The sequence below is a fragment of the Petaurus breviceps genome, unplaced genomic scaffold (assembly GCF_028583685.1).
Source record: "Petaurus breviceps papuanus isolate PSGF00001 unplaced genomic scaffold, PetGlider_PUasm1.0 184, whole genome shotgun sequence".
Lineage (NCBI taxonomy): Eukaryota > Metazoa > Chordata > Mammalia > Diprotodontia > Petauridae > Petaurus > Petaurus breviceps.
This window is the reverse complement of record NW_027185793.1, coordinates 15,149,537-15,176,239: the sequence shown is the minus strand read 5'-3', so window position 1 is coordinate 15,176,239 and position 26,703 is coordinate 15,149,537. Positions and strand designations below refer to the sequence as shown.

The 26,703-nt window shown below is 36.8% G+C and overlaps 1 long non-coding RNA gene across 1 annotated transcript in view; it reads right to left on the bottom strand.

The window, feature by feature from the left end:
* Positions 1 to 839: 839 nt before the first annotated feature.
* The window catches only part of LOC138161281 (uncharacterized), a 40,699-nt gene continuing 14,835 nt past the window's right edge, over positions 840 to 26,703 (bottom strand). Inside the window, exons 3-4 of the long non-coding RNA XR_011168321.1 lie at positions 13,665 to 13,762; positions 840 to 2,120 (exon numbers count right to left, since the gene is read on the bottom strand). This is a non-coding gene — a long non-coding RNA (uncharacterized lncRNA). The remainder of the gene's footprint in view (positions 2,121 to 13,664; positions 13,763 to 26,703) is intronic.

The window sequence follows — 26,703 nt, the reverse complement described above, 5'->3', positions numbered from 1 at the left end:
ATCCACCCCCATGACAGAATTGTGGTCTACATTCTCAGTTTTTCCTGTCCCCTCTGCAGAAGATGCTATGAGTACAGAAGAAATAGACCTATAAGGAATTGATAATGAGGTCAGTGTGGCTGCTCCTGGGGTATGTGGATGCACTCTTTCCCTGTCTCCACTTCACATTCTCCAAACTGGACTAGATTTTACCTTCTTCTTGACCAAAGCTACCTTCTCTTTACTAGTATACCCAATATAGGTATGGACATCTAATCCATGATTATAAGAAAAAATGGATCCGTCACTCTGATGATTATCTGAAGGAAGTGTTCTTATTTTTATCTTTTGTGCCCTCTGTTACCTTAGTTCTCTACCTTCCCAAGGATAATAATGTGCCCTGCTCTATCCCTTACTTAATTGTCTTGGGTTCTGTGCCTGCCACTCAGCACTGGTGGTTCTGTTGCCCTGCTTTGCTTCTCTGGCTCATACTTGAGAAGGCTTGGAGTTTTCTGGGGGTGAGTCCTGTGGCTTATATTGATTCTTGAGGTTCAGGAATACCTGTCAACTCAAGCATTGTTGTCAATGATATCTGTAGCTACATAGATCTGATGACATCAGACACATGAAGGTCATATGCCAAGCCCTAACTCAATTTCTGTGTCATTTTTCCTGCATTCTCAGGATCCACAGCTTCTACCTGTATCAGTCTCTTCACTCTTCACTTACACTTCATTGACTTCCTGAGGAGGAACTCAACTGGCTTTTCTTCTTTGCATATCACAATAGTAGAGATAAAATTAACTCTCCCTCAAACATCTCAGCTAAAGTTTGTACACATTCATGCCAAGTAACATCTGTCCTTTTCTCTGTGAGGTTATCCACTGCTGCTGCAGCTGTCCCCTTAGGCTACCTGTCAGTCTAATAACTGGTTCAGAGACCTTCCTGAATCCCAGACTTACTCTTGCCTGTTCAACCCAAACCTCCTAAGATTGCTCATGTCCAGAGAAAATACCATGGTGTCTGTCCTTGATAGGGAGATATACCCTCAGGCTTACTCACAAATGAATTAGAGCTCCTGGATTTAATTGCAGCATTCAGTCTCCCTGTAAGAATAGTTCCTTCTATTAGAAAAGCTCCTACTTCTTTAAGCAATTTTTTCTCAAAGGGTAAACAAATTTGAAATTTCCAGGAATTTCTCCCTGTTTTCAATGTTTCAAGAATATCTCTTTGGTTAAAGTTCTCAGGTAATATTAACATGATTTCCTGGGTTTCCTCACCTATTTGAGCCTCAACAGCCTTAATTCTATACTCTTTAAATCCTTTGACTTCTCTGCCCCATATCCTTAACATGTCTTCGTTCTTAAGGTCTGGGTCTAATCCTGAAAATAAAAGATCCATATGCTTTTCAAATGAAAAGTAAGACAGTATCACTCAATTACCTTAGCTCCTATAGTTTCTAGAGATTGCTTCACCTTTATCCACATTAATACAAAATATCACTACAGTTAATAAATGCATAGTATTCCAACAATAATGATCTGTTAGATTAATATATTATGCTGAAATAACATAATAGACATGAATTCAAATCATGAAAACAGTGCCAATTACTTTTTCATGTTTCTACATATGACAATTATACAAAAAAGTAGCATTCAGATATTTAAGAAATACAGTATATCAATAAATTTAGCAATTTTATAAAAATAAAATGATGCCCGGTCAGTTTGGTTAAGCTTGTTACACTTCCACAAAACAATAAAAACAAATGAAAATTTTATAATAATTCCAGATCATATCCAAAAAGAACTAAAATTATCTGTAACTCTAAAGAAAATCTTCTTTTAAAGAGAAAATAAATGCAAACAAAAAGATAAAGTCCCCTTCTGAGACAGACTTTCTTCTTCTTTAGTCATTTTCCAGTTGTTTATGATATTTCATGATTATTTTGGGGGTTTTCTTGGCAAATATACTGGAGTGGTTTTCCATTTCCTTCTTCAATTTATTTTACAGAGGAAGCTGAGGCAAATAGGGTTAAGTGACTGGTCCAGGGTCATACAGCTAATAAGTGTCTGAGGCTGGATTTGAACTCGTCTTCCTGATTCCAGACCCAGCATTCAATCCACCATGTCACCTGCCTGAGACAAAATTGGTGACAGTCAAAAACTGCCTTAAACTTTCTTTCTAAATCAAAGAAGTTTCTTAGCCACCTATTAAAGATCCAAAACTAGGTATGAAATTGAAAGAAAGGAAATGCCCTCAGGATTCATCAGTGATTCCTAAAAATCACTGGCAGGGGAGGGGCGTGGAATCCTGTCTTTAAAGTTTCTCACAAAAAATTTGTCAGCATACAAATTGTAAACCAAGATGTTTGTAGAAAACAATTCCTTCCAGGCCAATAAAAGTACAAATAAACCTACTCAAGTAGCTAGATTAAGAAGACAACAGAATGCTCTTGAAGCAAGATTCTAAAGAATTATGGAACAGAAAAAAAAGAGTTGGCCAAAACTTTTAGAAGAAAAAACTGGTGAAAAAAAAAACCCTCCAAAATGTCTTATAGGACTAAATAACTAAAAATTATATTCCTATGAACAATGCCACTATTTGTAATGTGTTTGCCTCAAAGAGAGGCATGACCTTAACATCTCCCCCTACTCTTCTTCAAAGGAGACTTTAATTCCTTTGAGGGAAAACAGGAGGCCAGACACTTTTCTCTCCTCAGAGAAAAGGGGTACTGGGCTAGAATTATGATGATCTTCTCCCTTCAATGTTGTTCTTGAGGCAGTAAAATCTAGGTCCAGGCTAAACTCCTGATTACTATTCATCAATGGTGAAAAGACCCCAAGCATTATATCCAAGGTAGTGATAAGGTGTGAATACCAAGGTTATTTGAACCTGTAGGATGATGAAATTTTTCCAATGATGAGCTTCTTGGGGCATAGTGGAAAATTCAGAGAAATCCCTAAGTAGGGCAACCAGGAAGGAAATGAAGATCATTGAACTACAACCCTTTTGCTATCTCTTGCGTGAGAAGGAAAAGTTTCTAAGAGTAGATCTAAAGAGCTTGGCAGTTCTTTTATTTAATCTTGTGTTATGCAAAAAAATAATACTTTCCACATCACTTTGTAAAGGGTAGCTATATACTAAAAAAAAAAGTTTTATATTATGTTGGTGGCCTGAAAGTAGCAGAAAAGTGGCTTTATCTAGCAGGAGAGCTGTGAATATTAAAAGGGAAACAAATATCAGTGAAACAATTTTGTCCAGGATGTGAGATGTTGTACAAATTATTTTATAAACATCAGGTCTCCTGTCCAAGGTGCCAAGCTGTTCTGGGCAAAATGGGTTTCTGTACTCATGGATGTTCCTTACTAGATCTATATAAGCTGTGCCCACTCTCTGTCACAGACATTATGTACATTACTGGAAGATAATGACAGGATTATAGGTGGAATGTTACATTTGATTTTTCCTCTTTTGCCTGATATTGAGAAAAGTTTATGATTATTCTTGCTTATGCTTTGTTATTTGGTAACTTTCATAATTTTGTCACTTATGTCATTGTGATTACCTGATTTTTGTGAGGTACAAGGAAGCACTGAAGTTTATTCTCATACACAGACTTTCAGGAGTCTAAAAGAAAGATTTTGAGTTGTAGCAGTATGGTATACTCTTTTCTGGGAAGCCCAAACCTTCTAGAAAAGGTTCAGGCTGGGTTAACATGTCAGGGTAGGGACAAGTAGAAGGGGTCATGATGATGAGGGACGGAATCCCAATAGGTTCAGCAGGAATTCTGATCTTATCTAAGACCAGAAAACCTGCAATAGCATCTGGAAAGAATTCAAGGTCTCAGGCTTAATTGGAGTGAGAGTTGTAGAAGTTTATTGTTGCGCTTTTGATGGAAGCAGAAGTGGGCAAGAGTCCTTTACGGGACCAGCGAGTGAGAGGGGTACATACTTTTACCTTTAAAGGGTACGGGCTGCCATTGTCAGAGCTGACCAGACAGGAGGGGCCTCAGTGCATAGACAAAGGTCAGAGCTGACCAAGAGGAGCATGTGAATAGAGAGTTTAGATAAGATTTGGGCCAGACCAAAGGAGACAAAAGGCAAGGATAAAGGAGGGTGTGGGCCAGGCCTAGAAGAAATGAAGAGATTAAGTAAGAACAAAGGGGTCACAGGGTGTTGCCTAGGTGGAGTGTGGGATAGGGAGCAGGGGCAGAGCTCAAGGATGGGAAAGGACAAATTGCAGTTACAATTTCACAGACTGGTTTTACAAGTTGGTTTCACAAATTGACCTAGACCCCAGGTACCCCATCAATGAGTTGGATTGGGTTCCATTACCACCCCAATTAACATAATCACAAAAGGTCAAGACTGGAAGAGGTGCTACATATGTAAAGTCACAAAATGTCATATAAATCTCTCATCATCATTATAACTATTATTATCTTGATTCACTTGTTGACCCTATTTTATCTCATCCTTAATATTTATTGCTCAATTACCTTATCTATGCAAATGATGTTCATATCCATATGTCTAGCCCTCCTTTTTCTCCTGATCTCTCGGTTTACATTTTCAACATCTTGTTGGTCATCTCTAGCTGTATGATCATAAGAACTTCATACTTAACACATTTAAAATAGAATTTATCATATTCCTCCTTAAAAGAGATGATTCCTCCACCAAACTTCCCTATTCCTCTTGTAAGCACCATTAACTTCCAAGTCATACAGGTTTAGACACTAAACCTCAAAGTTATCTATGATGGTTTCTTCTCCCTCACCACCCTCACATCCAATAAGTTGTCAGGTCTTATCATTTCTAGCTCCACAGCATTTCATACCTACACAGCTACCACCCAACCTTTAGGCATTTATCACCTTACATCAAGATATTTCAATAGCCTCCTAATTGAAAGTTATGCTGATTTTGTATTCCATTGTCCCAAGCCCTGCATGTCAATCAGTGCTGAGAAAGGCTCTGTTTCTTCAGCTATTGTATTACTTGATATTTAATATGTATTTCTAGCAGTTAAGCACCACATATACTGTTTGGGAAGGAAATTAGATGAAAGGGTCCATCTCCTTTTACTGGCATGAAACTTTCCAAATTGTCTTTATCTCAGTACAAAAGCTATCAATAAAATCTAGCTTCACCTCAAATCTCTTGCTGATCTCCAATAATCAGTGCATCAATATTTTGCTACCTTAATGTATTTTAATACTCCTTTTAATTCCTTGTCCTGAGTTTTGCTTTGTTGATCATGGTGAAAGCCCAAAGAACTTTCGTTTTAACAATCCGAATAGATAATAGTAGACAAATTGCAGGGATTCACCAGATCTCTCCCAAATCCTATTCCAAGCAATTTTAAATAATACCTCAAAACAAATTGGAGAGCAGTAAAACTCAAAAAATGATGGTGAAAAAAAATGTTCAACCCAAGACAATTCAGCTAGTAGGCAGTCTATCACATTGGGCTGAGAGTAGAGTATAAGCCACACCCCCAATAAACCAGCAACAGATCTTGAAGGCAACAGAATAAGTGAGAGCAGTGATGGTTTACAGAGCTCTCAGTTCACAGAGGGTTAGGTGATCAGACAACTGGTTAGAAGGAAGATTGTAGGGATCTCTTTGCTACCACTAGGTGCAGTACTCTATTACATTACTGTACTCAGATCTGGGTTGCAGTCCTAAATCAAAGTCTTGTGTCAGAGTTACAAGGCAAGGAGAAACACTAGCACACCAAGCTTGTGACCATAGAGTAACAGGGACCCTGGTCACAATTCCATGGTGGAAAAGAGTGTTTGTGGTCACTCAGAGAGCAGAGCACAGGCCAGGAAAGTAATGATCACACCTCTCCTTAAATAATACCAGCTTGGAAGATCTAAAAACTTACAGATCCCCAGAACTAGCTCTGAAAACAGTTGCACAAAAATTTAGAAAGGGTGGGAAAAATGCTCCCTCCATCCTAAGAGTGGAACCTAACTTTACTATACCATTAAAAGACAAGAAATAGCCTGGAAAATGAGCGGGGGGGGGGGAGGAAGATACTGATCATAGAAAGTTACTATGGTGACAGAGAAGATCAAAACACCAACTCAAAGAAGACAACAAAGTCATAACTTATAACATAACCAAAGCATCAAAGAAAAATGTGAATTATTCTTGGGCCAAAAAAGAATCACTGCTCAAAAGGGATTTTAAAAATCAAATAAGAGAGGTAGAGGGAAATTGGAAAAGGACATGAGAGTGATGCAAGAAAATCATGGAAAAGGTATCAACAGCAGGGTAAAGGAAGCATACACACACACACACACACACACACACACACACACACAAATACTGAGGAAAATAACATCTTAAAAAACAGGTTAACCCAAATGGTGAAAGAGGCACAAAAATTGGTCAGAGAAAAACTTTGACCAAATGGTAAAAGGCACAAAATTCACTGAACACCACTCCTTAAAAAAGTAGAATTGGGCAAATGGAAAAGGACATCCCAAAAGCTCACTGAAGAAAATAATTTCTTAAAAATTAGAATTGGGCAACTAGAATCTAATTATTCCATGAGACATCAAGAAACAATAAAGACTAAATGTAAAGGATGAAAAAAAATAGAAGATGTGAAATATCTCATTGGGGAAAAAAAAAACTGACCTGGAAAATAATACAGGAGAGATCAGTTAGGAATTATTGAGCTATATGAATGTCATGATCAAAAAAATCCTGGACATTGTATTTCAATAAATTATCAAGAAAACTGCAATGATATTCTAGAACTAGAGAGTAAAATACAAATGAAAAGAATCTACCAATCATCTCCTGAAAGAGATCTTAAAATGTAAATATTATATAATATTAGAGCCTGATTCCAGAGCTTTCAGGTCAAGGAGAAAATATCACAAGATTCCAGAAAGTAGGAGAGAAAGGGGATTTTAGGAGAGAGAGGGGGCTAATAGAAGAGAGAGCAGATTGGGAAAAGCAGTAGTCTGAAGCAAAGAGGATAGACAGAGTGAAAGGAGAGAGAGAGGAGAAGAAGAAGTAGAAAGAGGAGGAGGAGGAAGAGGAAGAGGAGGAGGAAGACAAGGAGGAGGGGGAGGAGGGGGAGGAGGAGGAGGAGGAGAAGGAGGAGAAGAAGAAGGAGAAGGAGAAGAGGAAGAAGAGGAGGAGGAAGAAGAAGAAGAAGAAGAAGAAGAAGAAGAAGAAGAAGAAGAAGAAGAAGAAGAAATAAAATGGAGAGAAATGCAGTTAGTAACCAGAATTGTGAAAGTTTTATAACAAATTTCTCTGATAAGGACCTCTTTTCTCAAATATATAGAAAATTGTGTCAAATTTATAAAAATAAGAGCTACTCCCCAATCAATAAATTGTCAAAGCATATGAACAGACAATTTTCAGATAAAGAAATCAAGCTATCTATAGTTATATAAAAATGCTCTAAATCTTGATAGATTAAAGAAATGTACATTGAAACAATTCTGAGGTACCATCTCACACCTATCAGGTTTTTTTTTTAATTTTTAATCATTTCCCTTTTTAAAAAAATTAATTTATTTTTAGTTTTCAACATTCACTTCTGTAAGATTTTAAGTTCTAAATTCCCTCCCCACCCCAAGACAGAATATAATCTGGTATAGGTTCTACATGTACATTCACATTAAACATATTTTCACATTAGTCATGTTGTAAAGAAGAATTAGAATTGATGGGGAAAAACCATGAGAAAGAAGAAGCAAAAAAAAAAAACAAAAAACAAAGAGAGCAAATAGTATGCTTCAATTTGAATGCAGACTCCATAGTTCTTTCTCTGGATGTAGATAGCCTTTTTCATCACGAGTGTTTTAGAGTTGTCTTAGATCCTTGCATTACTGAGAAGAGCTACGCTATGAAAGTTAGTCCTCACACAATGTTGCTGTTACTGTGTACAATGTTCTCCTGGTTCCACTCACTTCACTCAGCTTCAGTTTATGTAAGTCCTTCCAGGTTTTTCTGAAGTCTTCTTGCTCACCATTTCTTATGGAACAATAGTATTTCATTACATTCATATGCCACAATTTGTTCAGTCATTATCCAACAGATGGACATCCCCTCAATTTCCAATTCTTGGCCACCACAAAAAGAGCTACTATAAATACTTTTGTACACATAGGTCCTTTCCCCCTTTCTATCATCTCTTGGGGATACAACCTAGTAGTGGTATTGCTGGGTCAAAAGTTATGTACAGTTTTATAGCCCTTTGCGCATAGTTTCAAATTGTTCCCCAGAATGATTGGGTCAGTTCACAACTCCACCAACAATGCATTGGTGTTCCATTTTTCCCATATCTCCAATATTTATCATTTTCCTTTTTTGTCATGTTAGCCAGTCTGCTAACACCTCAGAGTTGTTTTGATTTGCAGTTCTCTAAACAATAGTGACTTAGAACATTTTTTTTTCATATGGCAATAGATAGCTTTAATTTCTTCCTCTGAAAATTGCCTGTTCATATCCTTTGACCATTTGTCAATTGGGGAATGACTTGTATTCTTATAAATTTGTCTCAGTTCTCTCTATATTTTAGAAATGAGACCTTTATCAGAGATGCTGGTTGTAAAAATTGTTTCCCAGCTGTCTGTTTCCCTTCTAATCTTGGCTGCATTGACTTTGTGCAAAAACTTTTAAATTTAATGTAATCAAAATTATCTGTTTTGCATTAAATAATGTTCTCTCTTATTGAGCCATAAATTATTCCATTCTCCATAAATATAACAAGTAAACTATTCCTTGCTCTCCTAGTTTGCTTATATCTAAATTGTGTACCCATTTTAACTTTATGTTAGTATACAGTATAAGATGTTGGTCTATGCCTGGTTTCTCCCATGCTCTTTTCCAGTTTTCCGAGCAGTTTTTGTCAAATATTGAGTCCTTATCCCAGGAATTGTAGTCTTTGGGTTTATCAAACAGTAAATTACTATAATCATTGGCTACTTTGTCTTGTGTACCTAATCTATTCCACTAATCCACCACTCTATTTCTTAGCCAGTACCAAGTAGTTTTGAGTATTCCTTCTTTATAACACAATTTAAGATCTGCTATATCTAAATCACCTCTCCTTGCCTTTATTTTCTTTAATTCCCTGATATTCTGGACCTTTTGTTCTTCCAGATAAATTTTGCTATTTTTTAGCTCTATAAAATAATATTTTGGTGGTTTGATTGGTATGGCACTGAATAAGTAAATTAATTTAGTTGTAATTGACATTTTTATTATATTTTCCCAGTCTACCCATGAGCAACTGCTATTTTTCCAATTATTTAGAGCTGACTTTATTTGTGTGAAAAGTACTTTGTAATTGTTTTCATATAGTTGGGTTTGTCTTGGCAGGTAGACTCCCAGATATTTTATAGTGTCTTCATTTAAAGTTACTGTAGATGCAAAATATTTGGAAGTCTACTAGATTTTCTAATATGACACAAAAGGAAAATGAAAAACATTAGAGGGGATGTGGGAAAATTGACTTACTTATGTACTGTTGGTGGAGTTGTGAATTTATTCAACCATTCTGTAGAGTATTTTGCCCAAAAGGATATAAAACCATGCATACCCTTTGACCCAATAATACAACTATTAGCTCTGTACCCCAAAGAGAGCAAAATGAAAAGGTAAAGGACCTATGTGTGCATAAATGTGGATAGTAGCTCTTTCAATTATGGCAAAGAATTGGAAATTAAAAGGATTTCCATCAATTGGGGAATGGCTGAACATGTTGTGGAATATGATTGTGATGGAATACTACTGTACTATAAGAAATGACAAGGAGGATGGTCTCAGAAATACTTTGATCACTTACATGAACTGATATAAAATGAGGTAAGCAGAGCCAGAATAGTGTGCAGAGTAATGGAAATATTGTATAATGATCAACTGTGAATGACTTAGCTATTCTCAGCAATTACAATGATCCAAGACAATTGTGAAGGAATGCTATCCATCTCCAGTGAAAGAACTGATGGAGTCTGAATGGAGATAAAAGCATACTTTTTTTAAACTTTATTTTTTCTTGGGGACTTCTTGTTGCTGTTTTCTTTCACAACATGACTAATATGGAAATATGTTTTGCATGACTAAACCTATATCAAATAGCTCACCTTCTCAGTGAGGGAGAGGGGAAGGGAGGAAGATCATTTGGAACTCAAAAATTATTTAAAAAATAAAAAGAATATTAAATATTGTTATGCATGTAATTGGGGGAAAATAATATATTGAAATAAAAATAATATTAATATCAAAATAATCTAAGGTACAGATCTGATAGCATCATTCCACTTAAAATGGTCAGTAACTGTTTATTGAATCTAGAATAAAATGCAAATTTCTGAGATAGATATTTTTTGACCTTCTAACTATATTACTTGACTGTCCTTATTTACTATTATTTCTCTTCACTAAATCTCAATTTCTAGACAATTGGGTTACTGTTTGTTTCAAAGGCAGGAAAAGAGGGGAGGTGACCAAACACTTTTTAAAATATTAAAGGCATCCTTTTGATTTAATATTGTTGAGGTAGCCATTAAACAAAGCAACAGGTGTCTCTTATCCAAGGACAACAAATAATATTTATTGACAGTAAATGAAACCATCTCATTCAGTTTAACATATTTTATTCTCCTTCAAAGATCATCTTAAATGCAATCTCCTACAGAAGATATCTCCTAATGCTCCGCAGTATTAACAGTCTTTAATTCCTCCTACAATTAAGCAGCAGTGTACTTATTTTTGCTTTATATGCCTGCCCCAGTGGAAACTAAATTCTTTGAGGGCATAGATTGTTTTATTTTTACTTTCATATCCCCAAAGCTATCAAAATGCCATGCACATAATAAGCACTTGTGTTAGGGCCTATTTAAGGATCCAAGTAATCGTCTACTGGTCAATCTCATTAATAAAAGATGTCTTTAATAAAACAAAGTGCTAAACAAAATGCCTTAGTGACTGTTAATCCATTTATTATATCTACAGCATGCTTTAAGGTTTGGAGACTAGCTTAGGGGAATTGAGTTAGATCACAATTCAGACCATGAATAAACTTCTGTACCTTAGTGTTTTGTGTGAGCTCATAACCACCAGTGCATGAAAGAGTTTCTCAAAGTTTAGTCAAGGCCTTGAGAGCCAAGGCCTCTATCTCTGTGAAACAATGTCTGATATCAACTATGAGAATAAATAAGACTCTTTCCACACATCCCTTTCTATCTCCTGTCCCCTCTCAATCAATTATACTCAATAGTTATCAGAGGAAGAAATCCAGGCTGTCAGTACTCATTTATAAAATGTTCTAAATTGCTAATCATTAGAGAAAAGCAAATCAAAACAAATCTAAGGTACTACCAAATACTCATCAGATCAGAAAAGCTGACAAAAAAAGGAAAATAATAAATTCTGGAAGTACTGTATGGAACTAACAGATATGTTAGTGTACTGGTGGTAAAGTTGTGAACCTGGCATTCTAACAATTCTGGAAAGTAATTTGGAATTGTGCTTGAAAAGCTATTATATTGTACATATCTTTTGATCAAGTGTTATTGCTAACAGGTCTATACACCAAAAGAAAGTAGAAAATGTCTCATATGTACAAAAGTATGTGTAGCAGTTCTTTTTGTGGTAGTAAAGAATTGGAAATTTAGAAGATACCCATTAATTGGGGAAGGCTGAACAAGTTGCAGTATTTTAATGCTATGGAATACTGCTGTGCTATAAGAAATGATGAAAGTGATGATTTCAGAGAGAACTGGGAGAACTTGTATGAACTAATGCAGAATAAAGTAACTAGAACCAGGAGGAAAAAAAAGTATACAATGACAAAACTGTTATAAGGACAAATAACTTTGAAAGACGTAAGAACTCTCATCAACAAAATGACCATCCTTAATTCTAGAAGACTCATGATGAAATAGGTGTGAATCATGAACTTCGCACAACTCCCTCCAAATCATGTTAAGCTTTAGCTCACCAAATAGAGGCCCTTCTTGCCATTCTTCTCCACCCAAAGGACCCCTCCACAAGAACATCCTGTTTTGATACCATCTACTCAGGGAGACTGCAAAAGTTTCCTGCTTCCAGAAACCAGTTTGACTACTTGTTATTGTTCGATCATTTCAGTCAAGTCTGACTCTTCATGACCCCACTGGGGTTTTCTTAGCAAACATAATAGACTGGTTACCATATCTTTCTCCAGCTAATTTTGCAGATGAAGAAACAGAGGCAAACAAACTGAGGCTAAGTGACTTGCCCAGGGTCACACAGCTAGTAAGTGCCTGAGGCCAGATTTGAAGTCAGGAAAAAGAGTCTTCTTGACTCCAGGCCTGGCACTCTATCCACTATTCTACCTAGCTTCCCTTGACTTCTTAGGTCATGAGTACCTTATATAATCAAGCAACCCTTGTAACATCCTAACTCAATCCCCCTTTGCCTGAAACCTTCCCTTTCCTCTGTTGTTTAAGCATATATAAGTCCCATGTAAAATCATGTTGGGGAATCTCTGTTCCTGTGGATAGGGCTCCCTTACTAGGGGACTCAATAAACCCCAAGACATATTTGATGCATTTCTGGCCTTGTTAGTCCCCACACAATGGAGTCTTAAGTCTACATCCTTTTGAGATGAATATGCTAGACATGTCTATATAGAATTTTTTCATAAGTTTTGCAATATCCCCAAGGCTTCACTTGTAACAAAATAGTGCTACTGGAAAATCTGCTTCTTGTGCATCTCCATAGAGTTTGTTTACCAGGTTTTCATGAAACTTACCAAAGTATAAAGCAAATTTACCAACACAATTTCATTGACTTTATATGCTATATATTTTATGGAGCTTAGTTAAAATCAACTACCTTCACAAGATATTCTGAGAAAATTTTCTACCTAACTATGTTTGAGTCAACAGTTCAGTGCTACCTCCCTTTTCTTCTATTTAAGTGTGAAAACACTACCCACCTAGATCACCAGAAAAGAGGAAGACTAGCTTATGGGAATATAATTTGACCTCTATATAATAGAAAAGTATTATTTTAACCAACTTTTAAAAAGTCAGAAGTATCTTTTAAACATGATATTCTCACTAGTGATTGATATATAGGCACCAAAACACTCTGGTAATGTCTGTAAACAGAGTACAATCAGTTATTTGTCCTAATCTAAAAAGACTGATGGGAATGTAGGTCACAGAGACATCAGCATATGTAAATAGTCAACATGAAAAAGATTAAAATTGATCATTTATATTTTCTTAACACTTTTATGTTTAGAAAAGTGAATGTGATCGTTACTGATCAATATGGAGTAATACCAGTCTTTTAAACTAAAAAGGATAAGGAAGGGAGAAGATTGTATAGACCTAAAGTTAGATACATGGAATGGACTCAAAGGTAGAATACAGAAACTTACAGAAGGAACACACACACACACACACACACACAGAAAGGAAGCAGTAGCAAAACTCATAGCTTAAAATATGTATACTCATATTACTCACAAATAAAAGTAAGAATGAGTCTTAATGGAAGAAGGGCTAATTCAAACGTATAGCTATCATTGAGGTATAGTGGGGTAAAACACACTGAACCATTGCTCTGAATGAGTATACCTTATATTAAAAAAAACTGGTAAAAATGGAGATGGGATTGTATCATATGTAATGAAGATATACTTACATGAGTAAATCTAGAAACCAGAAGCAGGCAGTAGGAAAGCACTTAGGTGAAGAGTCAAAGGAGGGAGAAGTTGAATTCATTTTTTTCAGTGAGGTAAGCTGCAAACCATTTGGACAGAAAGAAAAAATTAATGAAAAAATGTAAAACATATCATATGTCTGACTGAGAGACATGATATACTAGTGATGGTGGACTTCAATTGTGACCTCATCTTCTGACAAAAGTCAAACAGCTAATAACTTATTTTTTTGCAAAATAAATTTTTATTAATGTCTGATTTAAAAAAAGTAATAGCATAAAGAATTGTACTTTGTCAAATGCTCTTTCTAAATCTGTTGATAAGATTGTGTGATTTAGATGTTTTGGTTTTTCACATGATTAATTATTTTGATTGTTTTCCTAATGTTAAGCCAGTCTTACATTCCTACTGTGAATCAAGCTTGGCCATGATGAATTTCAATAAATCACAAAGAATTTCAATAAATTCTTTGAAAGGATTTTATATTAGGAATATATTTGTCCTATGGAAGCATTCTGGTATGTGCTTTCTTTCTCAATTTTTAATAGTTTTGAAGTTTGGATAATAATTGCTCTTTAAATGTTTGAAATGGGGGGGGGGGGCAGAGTCAAGATGGCAGGTAGAAGTAGGACCTCTGCATGGCTCCTGCTTCCACATTCCCCAATCCATGTAAAGTGGGATGCTGAACAAACTTTGGAGCTGCAGAATGCACAAAATGACACAGAGAAGCTAACCTCCCACTGAGGACAGTCCGGCAGGTTGGCAGGAATTGGCCAGGGCAGTGCTCTGGAAGCCTAGTGGAGCCCAGGCCCACTTGTGAGCCGGAGGTTTTAGCCCCAGGGTGGGCCTGACCAGCCGTCAGCCAGAGGGACTCCAGATCACCAGCAGCTGTAGAAATTTCCAGATTTATCAACACACAGATGCGAAGGACAAAGTGAGAGGTCAGTGCAGTGTGAACTTTGAGACCAGCAGTTGGGAGTGCATAGGCTTTTGCCCCCAGGGCGAGAAGCCACTGAGATGCTGCACCTATGCAAAGTTGCAGGTTCAGCTCTTGGCCTGCAGAGTGGAGGGGGACCAAGCAACCATCCTGAGGGGTAATCACTCTTGCTTTAACCTTCTAGGATCTAGATTGTAGTCTAGGGTGGAGATCCTGGGGTGTGTGACCAGCTTGCCAGAGCATGTGGAGGCTTCAGAAAGGGCACCCATTTAACACCTCTGGCTGCTGAGAAAACCCCAGTATTTGGGATGGAAGCTCCCCTGTCTGGTGGCAGAGTCCTACTGTGGCAAAAAGCCCAGGGGTCAAGTGACTGAGGGGCAACATGACCAGGCAAAGGAAATAAAGCAAAGAGAAGAATCCAACATTAGATTCCTATTTGGGGGATAAAAAGGAGCAAAGCATGGAACAGGAGTAAGACAGCGAAGTCAGAACTCCTGCACCAAAAGCTTCAAAGGAAAAGACAAGCTGGTTACAGGCCATAGAGGACCTTAAGAAGCAGATAAGAGAAGTGGAGGAAAAATTGGGAAGAGAAATGGGAACAACACAAGAAAATTATGAAATGAGAGTCAACAGCCTGACTAAGGAAAATCACAGCTTAAAAAACAGACTAACTCAATTGGCAAAAGAGGCTCAAAAAGGCAATGAGGAGAGGAATGAATTAAAAAGTCGAATTTGCCAGATGGAAAAAGAAGCTCAAAAGCTCAATGAGGAGAAAAATTCCCTCAGATTTAGAATGGAGCAAAGGGAATCTAGTGACTTCATGAGGAATCAAGATTCTGTTAAACAGATCCAAACAAATGAAAGAATAGAAGGCAATGTGAAATATCTCATGGGAAAAACCACTGACCTGGAAAATAGATCCAGGAGAGGTAATTTAAAAATTATTGGACTACCTGAAATCCATGACCAAAGAAAAAACCTAGAAATCATCCTCCAAGAAATCCTCAAGGAAAACTATCTCATATAGAAGAGGCAAGGGAAAATGGTCACAATGGAGGGGAAGAATAGGAAGGCAAAAGGGAATGGGTCAATCTTATTCTCATTGAATTTGGCTTGGGGAGGGAATGACATACACACTAAATAGGGTATCTCACCCTACAGGAGAATAGGGGAGAAGGGGATGAGAGCGGGGATGATGGAAGGGAGGGCAGGCTAGGGGAGAGGGAATTTGGAAGCACCCACTTTTGAAAAGGTATGGGAGCAAAGTGGAAAATAGAACAGGTGGGTGGTGGGATAGGAGGAAAGGAAATATGGTCAGTCTTTTACAATATATCTTTTATGTTAATATTTTGTATTAACTACACATGTACAACCTATACTGAACTGCTTATCTTCCCATTAAGGGTGGGTGACAAGGGAGGAAAGAAATGAATCTGGAATTTCAAGTTTTAAAATCAAATGTTTAAAATTATATATATATTTTAGGTGTTTTTTTAACTTCCTAATTTTTAAAATTCACACAGTTAAAATCAAACTACCTTCACAAGGTATTCTGGGAAAATTTTCAATCTATCTTTGAATATAAGCCATTCAGGGCTACCTCCCTTTTCTTCTATTTAAGAGTGAAAACATTGCACACCTTTCTTTTTCTCTTTTGTTTACTTTTGTTTTTGCAATATGATTATTCCCCTAAGGACTATTTAAATTGTATCCCAGAAATTTTGGTATGATGTTTTATCCTCATCATTTTCTTTCATATAATTATTTTTTTCTATGATTTGTTCTTTGATCCACTCATTACTTAGGGTTTTGTTGTTAAGTCTCCATTCAAGTTAGAGTTTCTCATTTGTAGTCCCTGTATGAATGAGTACTCTTATTGTGTTGTGGTCTTATCCAGGACATCACAAATGAGTAATGACTTGCCCATGAATTGTATTTAAATAAGTAAAGCTGCACAAATCATCAACCTCACTCTCTCTTCCAGAGTCCAGTGGCAAGAAAAAAGTCAGGGCAACTGGTAACATTTCAGAATATAATGGATGACCTTGGTGTCTTATCAAACTCTAAGAGCTCCACAGTGCTTGCTTTAGCTGCCTTCATGGCCATTGGAACAAATTGTCCTCATCTGCCCATTCAGCTTAGAGAAGTCTTTATATGCTTGGGTTTGGCATACTGTAATTCACCAATAGGCTTAAAGCCTCACAACTGCCTTCAACTGAGTGTGACCACTGGGCATGCCACAGCTTCTTGGAGCCACAGATGAGAGTTGGGTAACAGGTAGACACCAAATAAGAGATAAATTCTGCTTACATAATTTTCTTTTAATCCACTCAGGGACAGCAATTTGTGGTTACACAATCTCCAATTCCACAGGGTCCTCTGTTTCATTGACTGTTGAATCATTTTCCTTTGTTTTATAACATTTATTTACAAATGACTAGGCTTGTTTTCTACATCTGAAGATTTTCTGTTGTTCATGTGTTTCCTATTGATTTATCTACTTATATTCAATGTCTTTCAGTTTTATTTTTTAAAGGAAAGCAACTCAAAAAGGGGTTAACAATCTTACTTTAATCATTTACCTAGTTCAGGGGGAAAAGTCAAAACCCTGAACTTCAGAGAAAATACAATCAGAAGTTACAAGCAGACAAAAAATACAGAAAAACAGATCAACAGACAGGTCTTCCAGCTGTCTGACCATTACATCCATACCTAGTTAGTTACCAGAGAGAGAAACACCAACATCTGCGTTTTCGAAGCTGGGGGGGCTCAACAATTACCAGAGTCTCATCTGGCCAAATCACACAACTCTTCCCATGAGTGAGCCCCAAAGCAAAACCTCACATCAGAGTATATATAGAACATCACAACCCTTGTGACCCACTGTCCAATCACAAAATAACAAGATGTGGGGATTCCTGAAAAACAATACTTCCACCACAGGTTCCATGTGACCACATTCAGCCTATTAGGGGGAAGAGTATATTTTCAAATCAGGGAAGGTCCTCAAATTCACTTAAGCCTATCAAGGGGCAGAGAAAAATTTCCAAATTCCCATTATCATTGCAGATGGTTTCCTGGGGGTACTGGATCTTAAAGTATCTCAGCCTTCTCCCTCACTAGGCAATTCAGAGTTCAACAGTCTAGGTTTGCTGAAGTGACTTTTGGAAGGACAAAACTGGTCTTAGCTATGTGCTGTGCTCTTTCTTTAGGCTCAATGGAATGCCAGACATCTCTGTACAGCCCCCACCCTCATCCAGAATGTATCCTGTTCAATTCTCTCTGTTCTTCAGTTCCCTGGCCCAGCATCAGAAGGCTGCCACTCTGGTGCTATTGCAACTGGGGTTTTATGATTGCTTTCTGCTTTCTCACTTTATATCACAGTTATTTCTAAAGGGTACTAATAGAAAAGCAAAGCAGTCCCTGATTCCAAGGAGAAAATATTCTAATGTGAGAGACTATATATATGAGGTTTTACCTTCAAATCAAATTTTAAGGTCCAGTAATCCTTAGGGTATAGCAGCAAAGCTTATAATGTATCTTTAATTTTCTTTGACTAAACCTTATCCATTTTTTTTTTTGGTGTTAAAGCCTTTTAAAATGCCAAGGATTTTGATGGAGAACCTTCTTTTCTGAATTTTCAATAGTTGTTGCTACAGAAGAAGTTCACAGGTAGGTGGCATCTTTACAAGAATTACTCCTTATATCATGGCTGTGGAACTAGGATGGTAGTAGGATTGGTGGTCTGGGAATTCATGTTATTTCCTGAAGCTCTTGGGTGTTATCTTCTCATCAGTGATAACTGGCCAGGGATGTTGTAGCGACCACAATGGTAGATTCCTTCTCTATAAGATTTGTTTTTGCAAAAGCTAATTAAGTCTTGCTGGCTAATTTTTAGGGAACAGCTCCTCAGAAACACAACCCCTCAGGGCTGCTGCAACAAGCCTGAAGAGTAGTAAAAACAAACATCTTCTGAGGACCAAGTTGTCAATGAGAGTATGAACTAATTTATTTAATTCTCTGATTTAAAAAAAAATTCTACTTTCAAGCCCATTTCAAATGTTCCTCTTGAAAGATTTAATGCATGGGGGGCAGCCAGGTAGCACAGCGAGTAAGAGCACCGGCTCCAGTGTTGAGAAGACCTGGAGATCAAATCCCGGGCTTAGACACTTAGCCCCACCCAGAAACACCTGGCCCTGTAATCTTGAGCAAGTTACTTAACCCCAATTGCTTGGGGGCGGCCAGGTGGCTCAGCAAGTAAGAGCACTGGCTCCAGTGTCGGGATGACCTGGATCAAATCTGGGCTCAGATACTCAGCACCACACCCAGAAATAACTGGCCGTGTAAACTTGAGCAAATTACTTAACCCCAATTGCTTTAAAAAAAAAATTTTTTTATAATGTAGGAAGACTGGGAAACAGTTGCTATGATTGTTAAATCTTAAATCAAGTAGAGAAAATGCAATATAACAGTTTCTATGGCAACTCATTGTAACCTAATAGCTCTGGATTAAGAGCCAGCTCACAACTATGATTATGGCTTGTTGCAGGGCAAAATTTGAACCTAAAAATATTAATTTTAGAGATAAAATTGGAGTCATGAACTAAATTTTAATCATATTAAATATTTCTGATATAGTGGTAGCAAATCAATATTATTTATGCCATGAATTAAATAATAGTAATAAAATTTAAATGTTTAAAAATAAGTGTGCTATAACAAAGTATATACACCTCTAGACTTCAAACAGTAGCAAAGTATATTATATATTGAGTCATAGTATAAGATGTTGGAGTAAGCCTAATTTCTGCTAGACTACTTTCCAGTTTTCCCAGCACTTCTTAAATAAGGGTTTTTTTGGTAGGTAGTTTATGTTTTTCAATTCATCAAAGAGTATTATTGAGTTCTATTCTTTCTGAATATCTCTTTATCTAATTTTTTCTGTTGATCTAACTCTATTCCTTAGCAAATACCAGGTGGTTTTGATGACTATTACTTTATAATATAAATTTGAGGACTGCAGAGGCTAGTGCCTCTTTGTTTCTTCTTCTTTTCATCATTTCCCTTGATATTCTACATCTTTTGCCTTTCCAAATGAATTTTGTTGTTAATGTATCAATTTCTATAAAGTATCCCATTGGTCATTTGATGGTATAATATCAAAAGTATAAATTAATTTTCATAGCATTATCATTTTTATTATATTGTCATTTCTTAGCCATGAGCACGGAGAACTTCTCTAGTCATTTAGCTTGCTTTTTTTAAAGGACTTTGTAATTGAATTTATTCAAGCCTTTTGTGTGCTTTGGAGGGTCAATTTGCAGTTATTTCATGTATTCTATAGTTATTTGGAATTTTATTTCCCTTTCTATTATTTCTTCTTCTGTTTTGTTATTATATAGGAATGCTGTTGATTTTTGAAGATTTTGTTTCAGACTATACTGAAACTATTGTCTCAATTATTATCTTCGTTGATTCTCTAGGATTTTCCATGTAAACCCTCATATCATCTACAAACAGGGAAAGTATTAGCTGCTCCTTAGCTAGTTTTATTCTTTCATTATTTCCTTTATCTTATTGTTGATCATTATCTTATTATCAATTATCAATATTATCTTATTGTCATTTCCAGAACTATATAAAGATTGTAGGGAGAGTAGACATCCTTCCTTCATTCCCTTATTAATTGGAAAAGATTCTAGCATATCCCAATTACTATAAATACTTATTTTGAGGTTTACATACAGATTTTTTGTTATAATAAAAAAGTCCTTCTATGCTTATACTTTGTAGGAATTTTAGCATGACTGAATGTTCTACTTTATCAAAGACTTTTTCTGCATATCTTCAGGTGATCATGTAGTTTTGAACATTTTTGCTTTTCATATAAGTAATTATGTTAATTGTTTTCCTAATGTTGCAACATCCTTGCATCCCTGGTATAAATTCCTCTTAATCATAATTAATTATTTCTTTGATAATCACTGTGAACTAATTGACAGGATTTAAAAATATTTGAGTTCATGATCATTAATGATGTTGTTCTATAGTTTTCTTTTCATGATTTATCTTGTCCTTGTTTAAATATTAGGACTATAATAAAAAGGATTCCAGTACAATGCTTTTCCTAGTGAATCAATAAAACAAATCCTAGTGAATCAATAAGTGGTGGGGTTTTTCCCCCTCCAGTATTTCCTTTACAGCTAGATCTATTTCCTTTCCTGATTTTAGACTATTCAAGATTTCTCCCTCCCTCTCTCTCTCTCTCCCTCTTTCTCTCTCTCTCTCTCTGTCTCTCTCTCTCTCTGTCTCTCTCTCTGTCTCTCTCTCATCTTCTGAGAGGTTGGTGTAATGGCAAGCACAGAAGTAGTTCACACCTTGTTTCAGCTATTGAATTAACACCTTATTTCAGTTCTTGAGTTTCTTTTGAGATTTGTATCAAGTCTGTTAAGAAACAGAATTGTGAACCCCACAACTTGTAAACCCTAGAACTCATGAACTCCTACAACAGGAAGGGGAGGAATTAATGACCATATATAAGGAGAGACCCAGGCTAGAGACAGCACAATTGAGAAGAGGACTCTTATTGTGGCAGAGTGAAGAAGGAGAAAACTTGTGATATCCTGGCACTCTGTTTGTCTGCTCTGTCTGTGTTTGTTTGTGATACTTTGGACAAAAGTCTTGGGACCTTACTGGAAGCCCTGAAAGAGGATTTTTCTGGTTGTATGTTTACAGAAGTCCTAGAGGAGGGTTTTTGAGGTCCTGGACCTTTACTGATGATTTGTGCTGACCTCTTGGACCTTGTTTGTGGGTCTGTTTTGATTTCTATGTTGATGATTTGTACTGACCTCTTGGACCTTCTCTGTAGTTCTGTGTTGATTTCTATGTTGATGATTTGTGTTCTCAGACCTTGTTGGTGGGTTTGAATTGATTTCACAGGCAGATAGTGAATTGATGATAGTGCTGGTAATGTGTATGAATATTATTGTGGCTCTGTCAAGCTTTGTTTTTCCAGAAACAGGAACTGTGAAGGACTTGAGGTGGACTGGACACTGGGAACTTCAATATGGAACAGGAACTAGATGAAGAAGTGGACAAGGAGCTGAACAAGGAACTGGTTGCTGCCTGCTTTTGAGCCCAGGTGACAGTTGGAGCTGGGAACATGGAAGAGGAACCATGGAAGGTGAGAGCCAGACTCGAGTCAAGCTGAAAGAAGAATTTACTTGGATACTGTGTGCTGACTGAGAAGATTATGATTTACTGTGACCTAAGGGTGAAGAACTTTGACTTTTGTACTTTGTGATTGAATTAAGGACTTTGTGATTGACTAAATGTATTTTGTTTAAAACTATGCCACCACTTTGGTGAAAACCTTGTGGCCATTTTAGTGATAAGTTGTTGAGTTGTGACATAGTGAATGCTGTATTTTGATTTTCTATGACAAGTTGTAACATTTTGAATGCTGCATTTTGATTTTCTGTGAACGTTTTTATCCGATTTGTGATTGAATAAATAGAGAGCTCACTATACTATGTAATCACAGCAGCAGTCCTCTGGAAAGATGCTCATGCATGGCTTTACAGCTGAGTAATTTATAACTGTTTTGTGTTCTCAGTTTCATTAGCATCTATTTGTGCACAACATGTTCAGATTATTCTTTTCATTTTTTCTGGTTTTGCTATTATTTCACCCTGCGTATTTGTTTTTTAGTTGATCTTATTTTCTGATCTCTTTTTCTTAATGCAACTAGCTAAGGGTTTGTCAATTTTAGTAGACTTTTCAAAGATATAGGTTTTGGTTTTACTTGTCATTTTTATGGGTTTTTGATTGCTAATTTATCTATTTCTCATTTAATGTATTCTCTTTTGTACTTATTTTAGATTTATTTGTTGGTTTTCTAATTTTTTAAATGCATATTCAGTTCATTTATCACCTTTCCCCTGTTTTGTTAATGTATATTTGTAAGGACCTAATTTCTCCCTTTGAGCACTGCTTTAGTTAAATCTGAGAAGTATTGGTATATCATTGGCTGCTATAATTTATTTTTATGTAGTTATTAATTGTTTCTATGATATGTTCATTTACTCATTATTTAGGATTTCGTGATTGAGTCTTCATTTGGGTCTATATCTTTTGTTTGTGGTCTCTGAACCAATTAGTATTTTCATTGTATTATAGTCTGTTAATAATGTATTACTAATTTCTGCCTTTTTTACACTTTTTTGCAATATCTCTAAGTTCTAGAACATGATCAGTTTTTGTTAAAGTTCCACATGGTGCAAAGATGTATGTGTATTCTTTCACTATTCCATTTAGAAGGTGTCATTAGTCTTATAATACTAGGTTCTCTAGCAATTTGTTCAGTTTTATATTTTCTCTTTTGTTTATTTTTCTATTAGACATCCAAAATGGAGAGAGGGATATTGAAATCTAACACTTTAGTTCTACTGTCTGCCACTTCTTGTAGCTCAGAGAATGTTTCCTCTATAAATTTGAAGGCTAAAGAATTTGGGACATAAAAGTCTATTATTGATATTGGCTTGTTTTTATGGCTCCTTTCTTCATAATATGGTTTATTTGTTATCCAATTTTATTATTTTTTAAATATATGTCTTTGCCTTGTAGTTGCATGATTGCAACTCCTCCTTTTTGAATTCCCTCTCTTCTCAGTTATATTTGTTTTTTAAGTTTCTCATAAGAAACAAATTATAGGTTTGTTTTCTTGTCCAATATGTCATTTTTTTTCTCCTGGATTGTTTAATCCATTCACATTTAAAGTTATGAGTTAGATTTATATTTTCTCCATCTGGCTCAAATATTGGAGTTTTTTCAAGTTATGATTTTTATTTATTTGTTTGTTGCTTTCGGAGGGGGGAAGGGAGGGCAATTGTGGTCAAGTGACTTGCCCAAGGTCACATGGCTAGTTAAGCATCTGAGGCTGGATTTGAACTCAGGTCCTCCTGGCTCCGGGACCAGTGCTCCATTCACTGTGCCATCTAGCTGTCCCTTCAAATTATGATTTTTCTCTGGGATCTATTTTCCAGGTCAGTGGTTTTTCCAATAAGATATTTCACATTGCCTTCTATTTTTTTATTCATTTGTATCTGTTTTGTAGTATCTTGATTTCTTATAAAGTCATCGGCTTCCATTTGCTCCAATCTAGTTTTGAAAGAATTATTTTCTTCAGTGAGTTTTTGAAATTCCTTTTCCATCTAGCCAGTTCTGCTTTTTAAGGCATTCATCTCCTCATTGTCTTTTTGGGCCTCTTTTGTCATTTGAGTTAGTCTATCTTTTAGGGTGCTATTTTCTTCAGTATTTGGGGGGGTCTCCTTTAGCAAGCTGTTGACTGATTTTTTATGATTTTCTGCATCATTCTCATTTCTCTTTCCAGTTTTTCCTCTACTTGATTTACTTACTTACTTGATTTTTTTTACTTACTTGATTTTCAAAATCCTTCTTGAGCTCTTATATGGGATACAACCAGTTCTTACTTTTCTTGGAGGCTTTTGATGCAGGAGTTTTGATTTTGCTGTCTTCTTCTGGTTCTATGTTTTGATCATCTTTGTCACCAAAAATGGTTCTATAGTTTGATTTTGCTTCCTCTGTTGACTCATCTTGTCTGTCAATTACTTGCCTTTTAAGCTCTTTGCCACAGTAGAACTGTGCTTCCAGAGAAGAGTCCCAAATTTCTGGGGTTTTGCACAATTGTTATAAGAGCTTTTTCTAGGCAACTGCCTCAGAACTGTGAGGATTGCCTTTCCAGAGCCTCAACAAGCTCTGTCACACTAGCACTTCTTATCCCAGTACCGCTACCCAAGACTGTGACCCAGATCCAATTACTGCAAAGCAAGAGAATCCCACATTAGCATCAGCAAAGATAATGTAAATGTCCTCTGGACAGTCACTTGGTCCCCCTATGATCTGTAGGCCTGGAGCTCAGAAGGCAGCTGCTGTGGCAGCCACTGCAACTGCTGCCACTTTTGCCACCTCAGGGGTAGGGGCCAGATTGTGCTCTTCTCTCACTCAGAATCAACAGAGTTCCCCGTTGACCTTTTACTTCTCTTTGGCATTTATTGGTTGAGAAGTCTGGAAACCACCACAGCTGCCAACGATCTACTCTCTTGGAGTCTGCCCTGGTCAGTCTGTGCCATGGGTCTGGGCCAGCGCAGCTCACGGGGGACTTCTCTCTACTCCCAGTCCGGTGCAATAGACCCTTCCTGTCGGCCTTCCAGGCTGCCTCCAGTGAGAGATTTGTTTTTTTTTCTGTCACTTTGTGGGTTCTGTAGCTCAAAAATGTGTTTAGAGTCATTTTTTACAGGTATTGGAGGTGGTTAGAGTGGGAGCTCAAGAAAGTTCCTGCTTTTGCTCTACCATCTTGGCTCTGCCAAACTGTTTGAGATATTCAACAAGGAAATGAACTCTCTAGTTTTGGTTTTCTTTTTTCAAATATTTCAAATTTCTCTTTATCATTAAATATGCATCATTTTATCTATGATTTTGCTAAGATTTTCAGAGTCAGTCACTTTGGGCTGCACCTGGAGCTCCATTGTTCTTTGAAACACATTATTTTATTCCCTCTGGTGTGTACCTAATATTGTTCAAATTTCCTTTTCCTTTATATTTGAAGGTCTTTCTCCTGATCACTTGTAGAACTTGATTCTAAATTGAATTGTTAAATTTAGTCATTATGTGTCTTGAAGTTTCCTGCCTTGGGATTTTTTCTGGAAGTGACCCATGAATTCTTTCAGTTAGTATTTCTCATTCTATGTTCAGAAAATATGGACAGTTCTCTTATTATTTCCCAAATTGTGGTATTAAGGCTTTTTCTTCTGTCATATTCTTTTATGACAATTATAGTCCTCATGACTGCGTTTCCTATTCCAATTTATCTTTCATACAGTGTAAGAATAATTTTACTAATGCCTCCTCTACTCACCAAACTTTGGGGTTCCTTATTGCTTTTAGGGTAAAATATAATCTCTTCAGTCTTTTAAAGTGCACACTTTGGTTCTACTCTTTCTCTCTGAAGTGATTTTACCTTAATCACTCTCACATCTACTCCCCTGGCCTATTTACTGCTCCTTGTACACAACATTGCATTGCCTGCCTCCAAACTTTTGCACAGATTGTCTTTCATTCCTAGAATACTTTCTTCTCCTCTCTGTCCCTTAGAATTGTCATTGTTCATCATTCAATTCAACCATTCCCTAACTGATAAATGGTCAAAGAATATGAATATGTGACTTTTTTCTCCTTGTCTCATCTTTTCTCCTCTCTTTCCCTTTCTATCCAGAGGTCACATTTCCTTCTGTCATTAATATTTTCCCTGTTAATTTATCTACTCATGTTCAAAGTCTTTGAGTTTTCTTCTTCCTCAGATCTTTAGAACTTGAAACTTTTTTTTCTTTTTTCCCCCTAATGTTCCCCTATTTACTTTCTAATTATTTCTCCCTCTGATGATGGTTTCCTTGAGGGCTGGATCCTAAAGCATCTTAACCTGCACCCATGCTGGGCAATTCACCATTCACCAACCTATATTTCTGCCCCCAACTGATTTTGGGGAGGTCAGACCTGGCCCCAGCTGTATACTGTGCTCTGTTTTACTTAATGGAATTCTGTACACACACACACACACACACACACACACATGCTGTTCTGTCTTGGTGTCTTGTCCTGTTTCCTCTCTTCCTTAGTTCTTTGGCCTGGCAACTGATGGTTCAGAGAACTGCTCTGCTGCTGCTATGATGCCTGTCCCACCACTGACAGTTGAGAGCTTTCCACCATTCATACCATAGGATTGTGAATCCTAATATCCTTTTGCTCTTGAAGGCTATTGACAATTTGTTTATTTGGCATGGCCCAGGCAAACTTCTCCACAGTGTTGGAAGGAGGGAGGGAGGATCAGGGTGTGGAAATCTATTTTGCTATAAGCCTGGGTCAGGTCCTTGGGTTTGCTAGTGCAACCCTACTCCCAGTAGTATGGAAGGTGTTAGAGGGATACTGAGTGAGATCAAGGTCAATGAGCATCAGTTCATATAGTTTTATTTTAGGGGGGGGCGCTTTGGGGTTACCTTCTTTTGGGT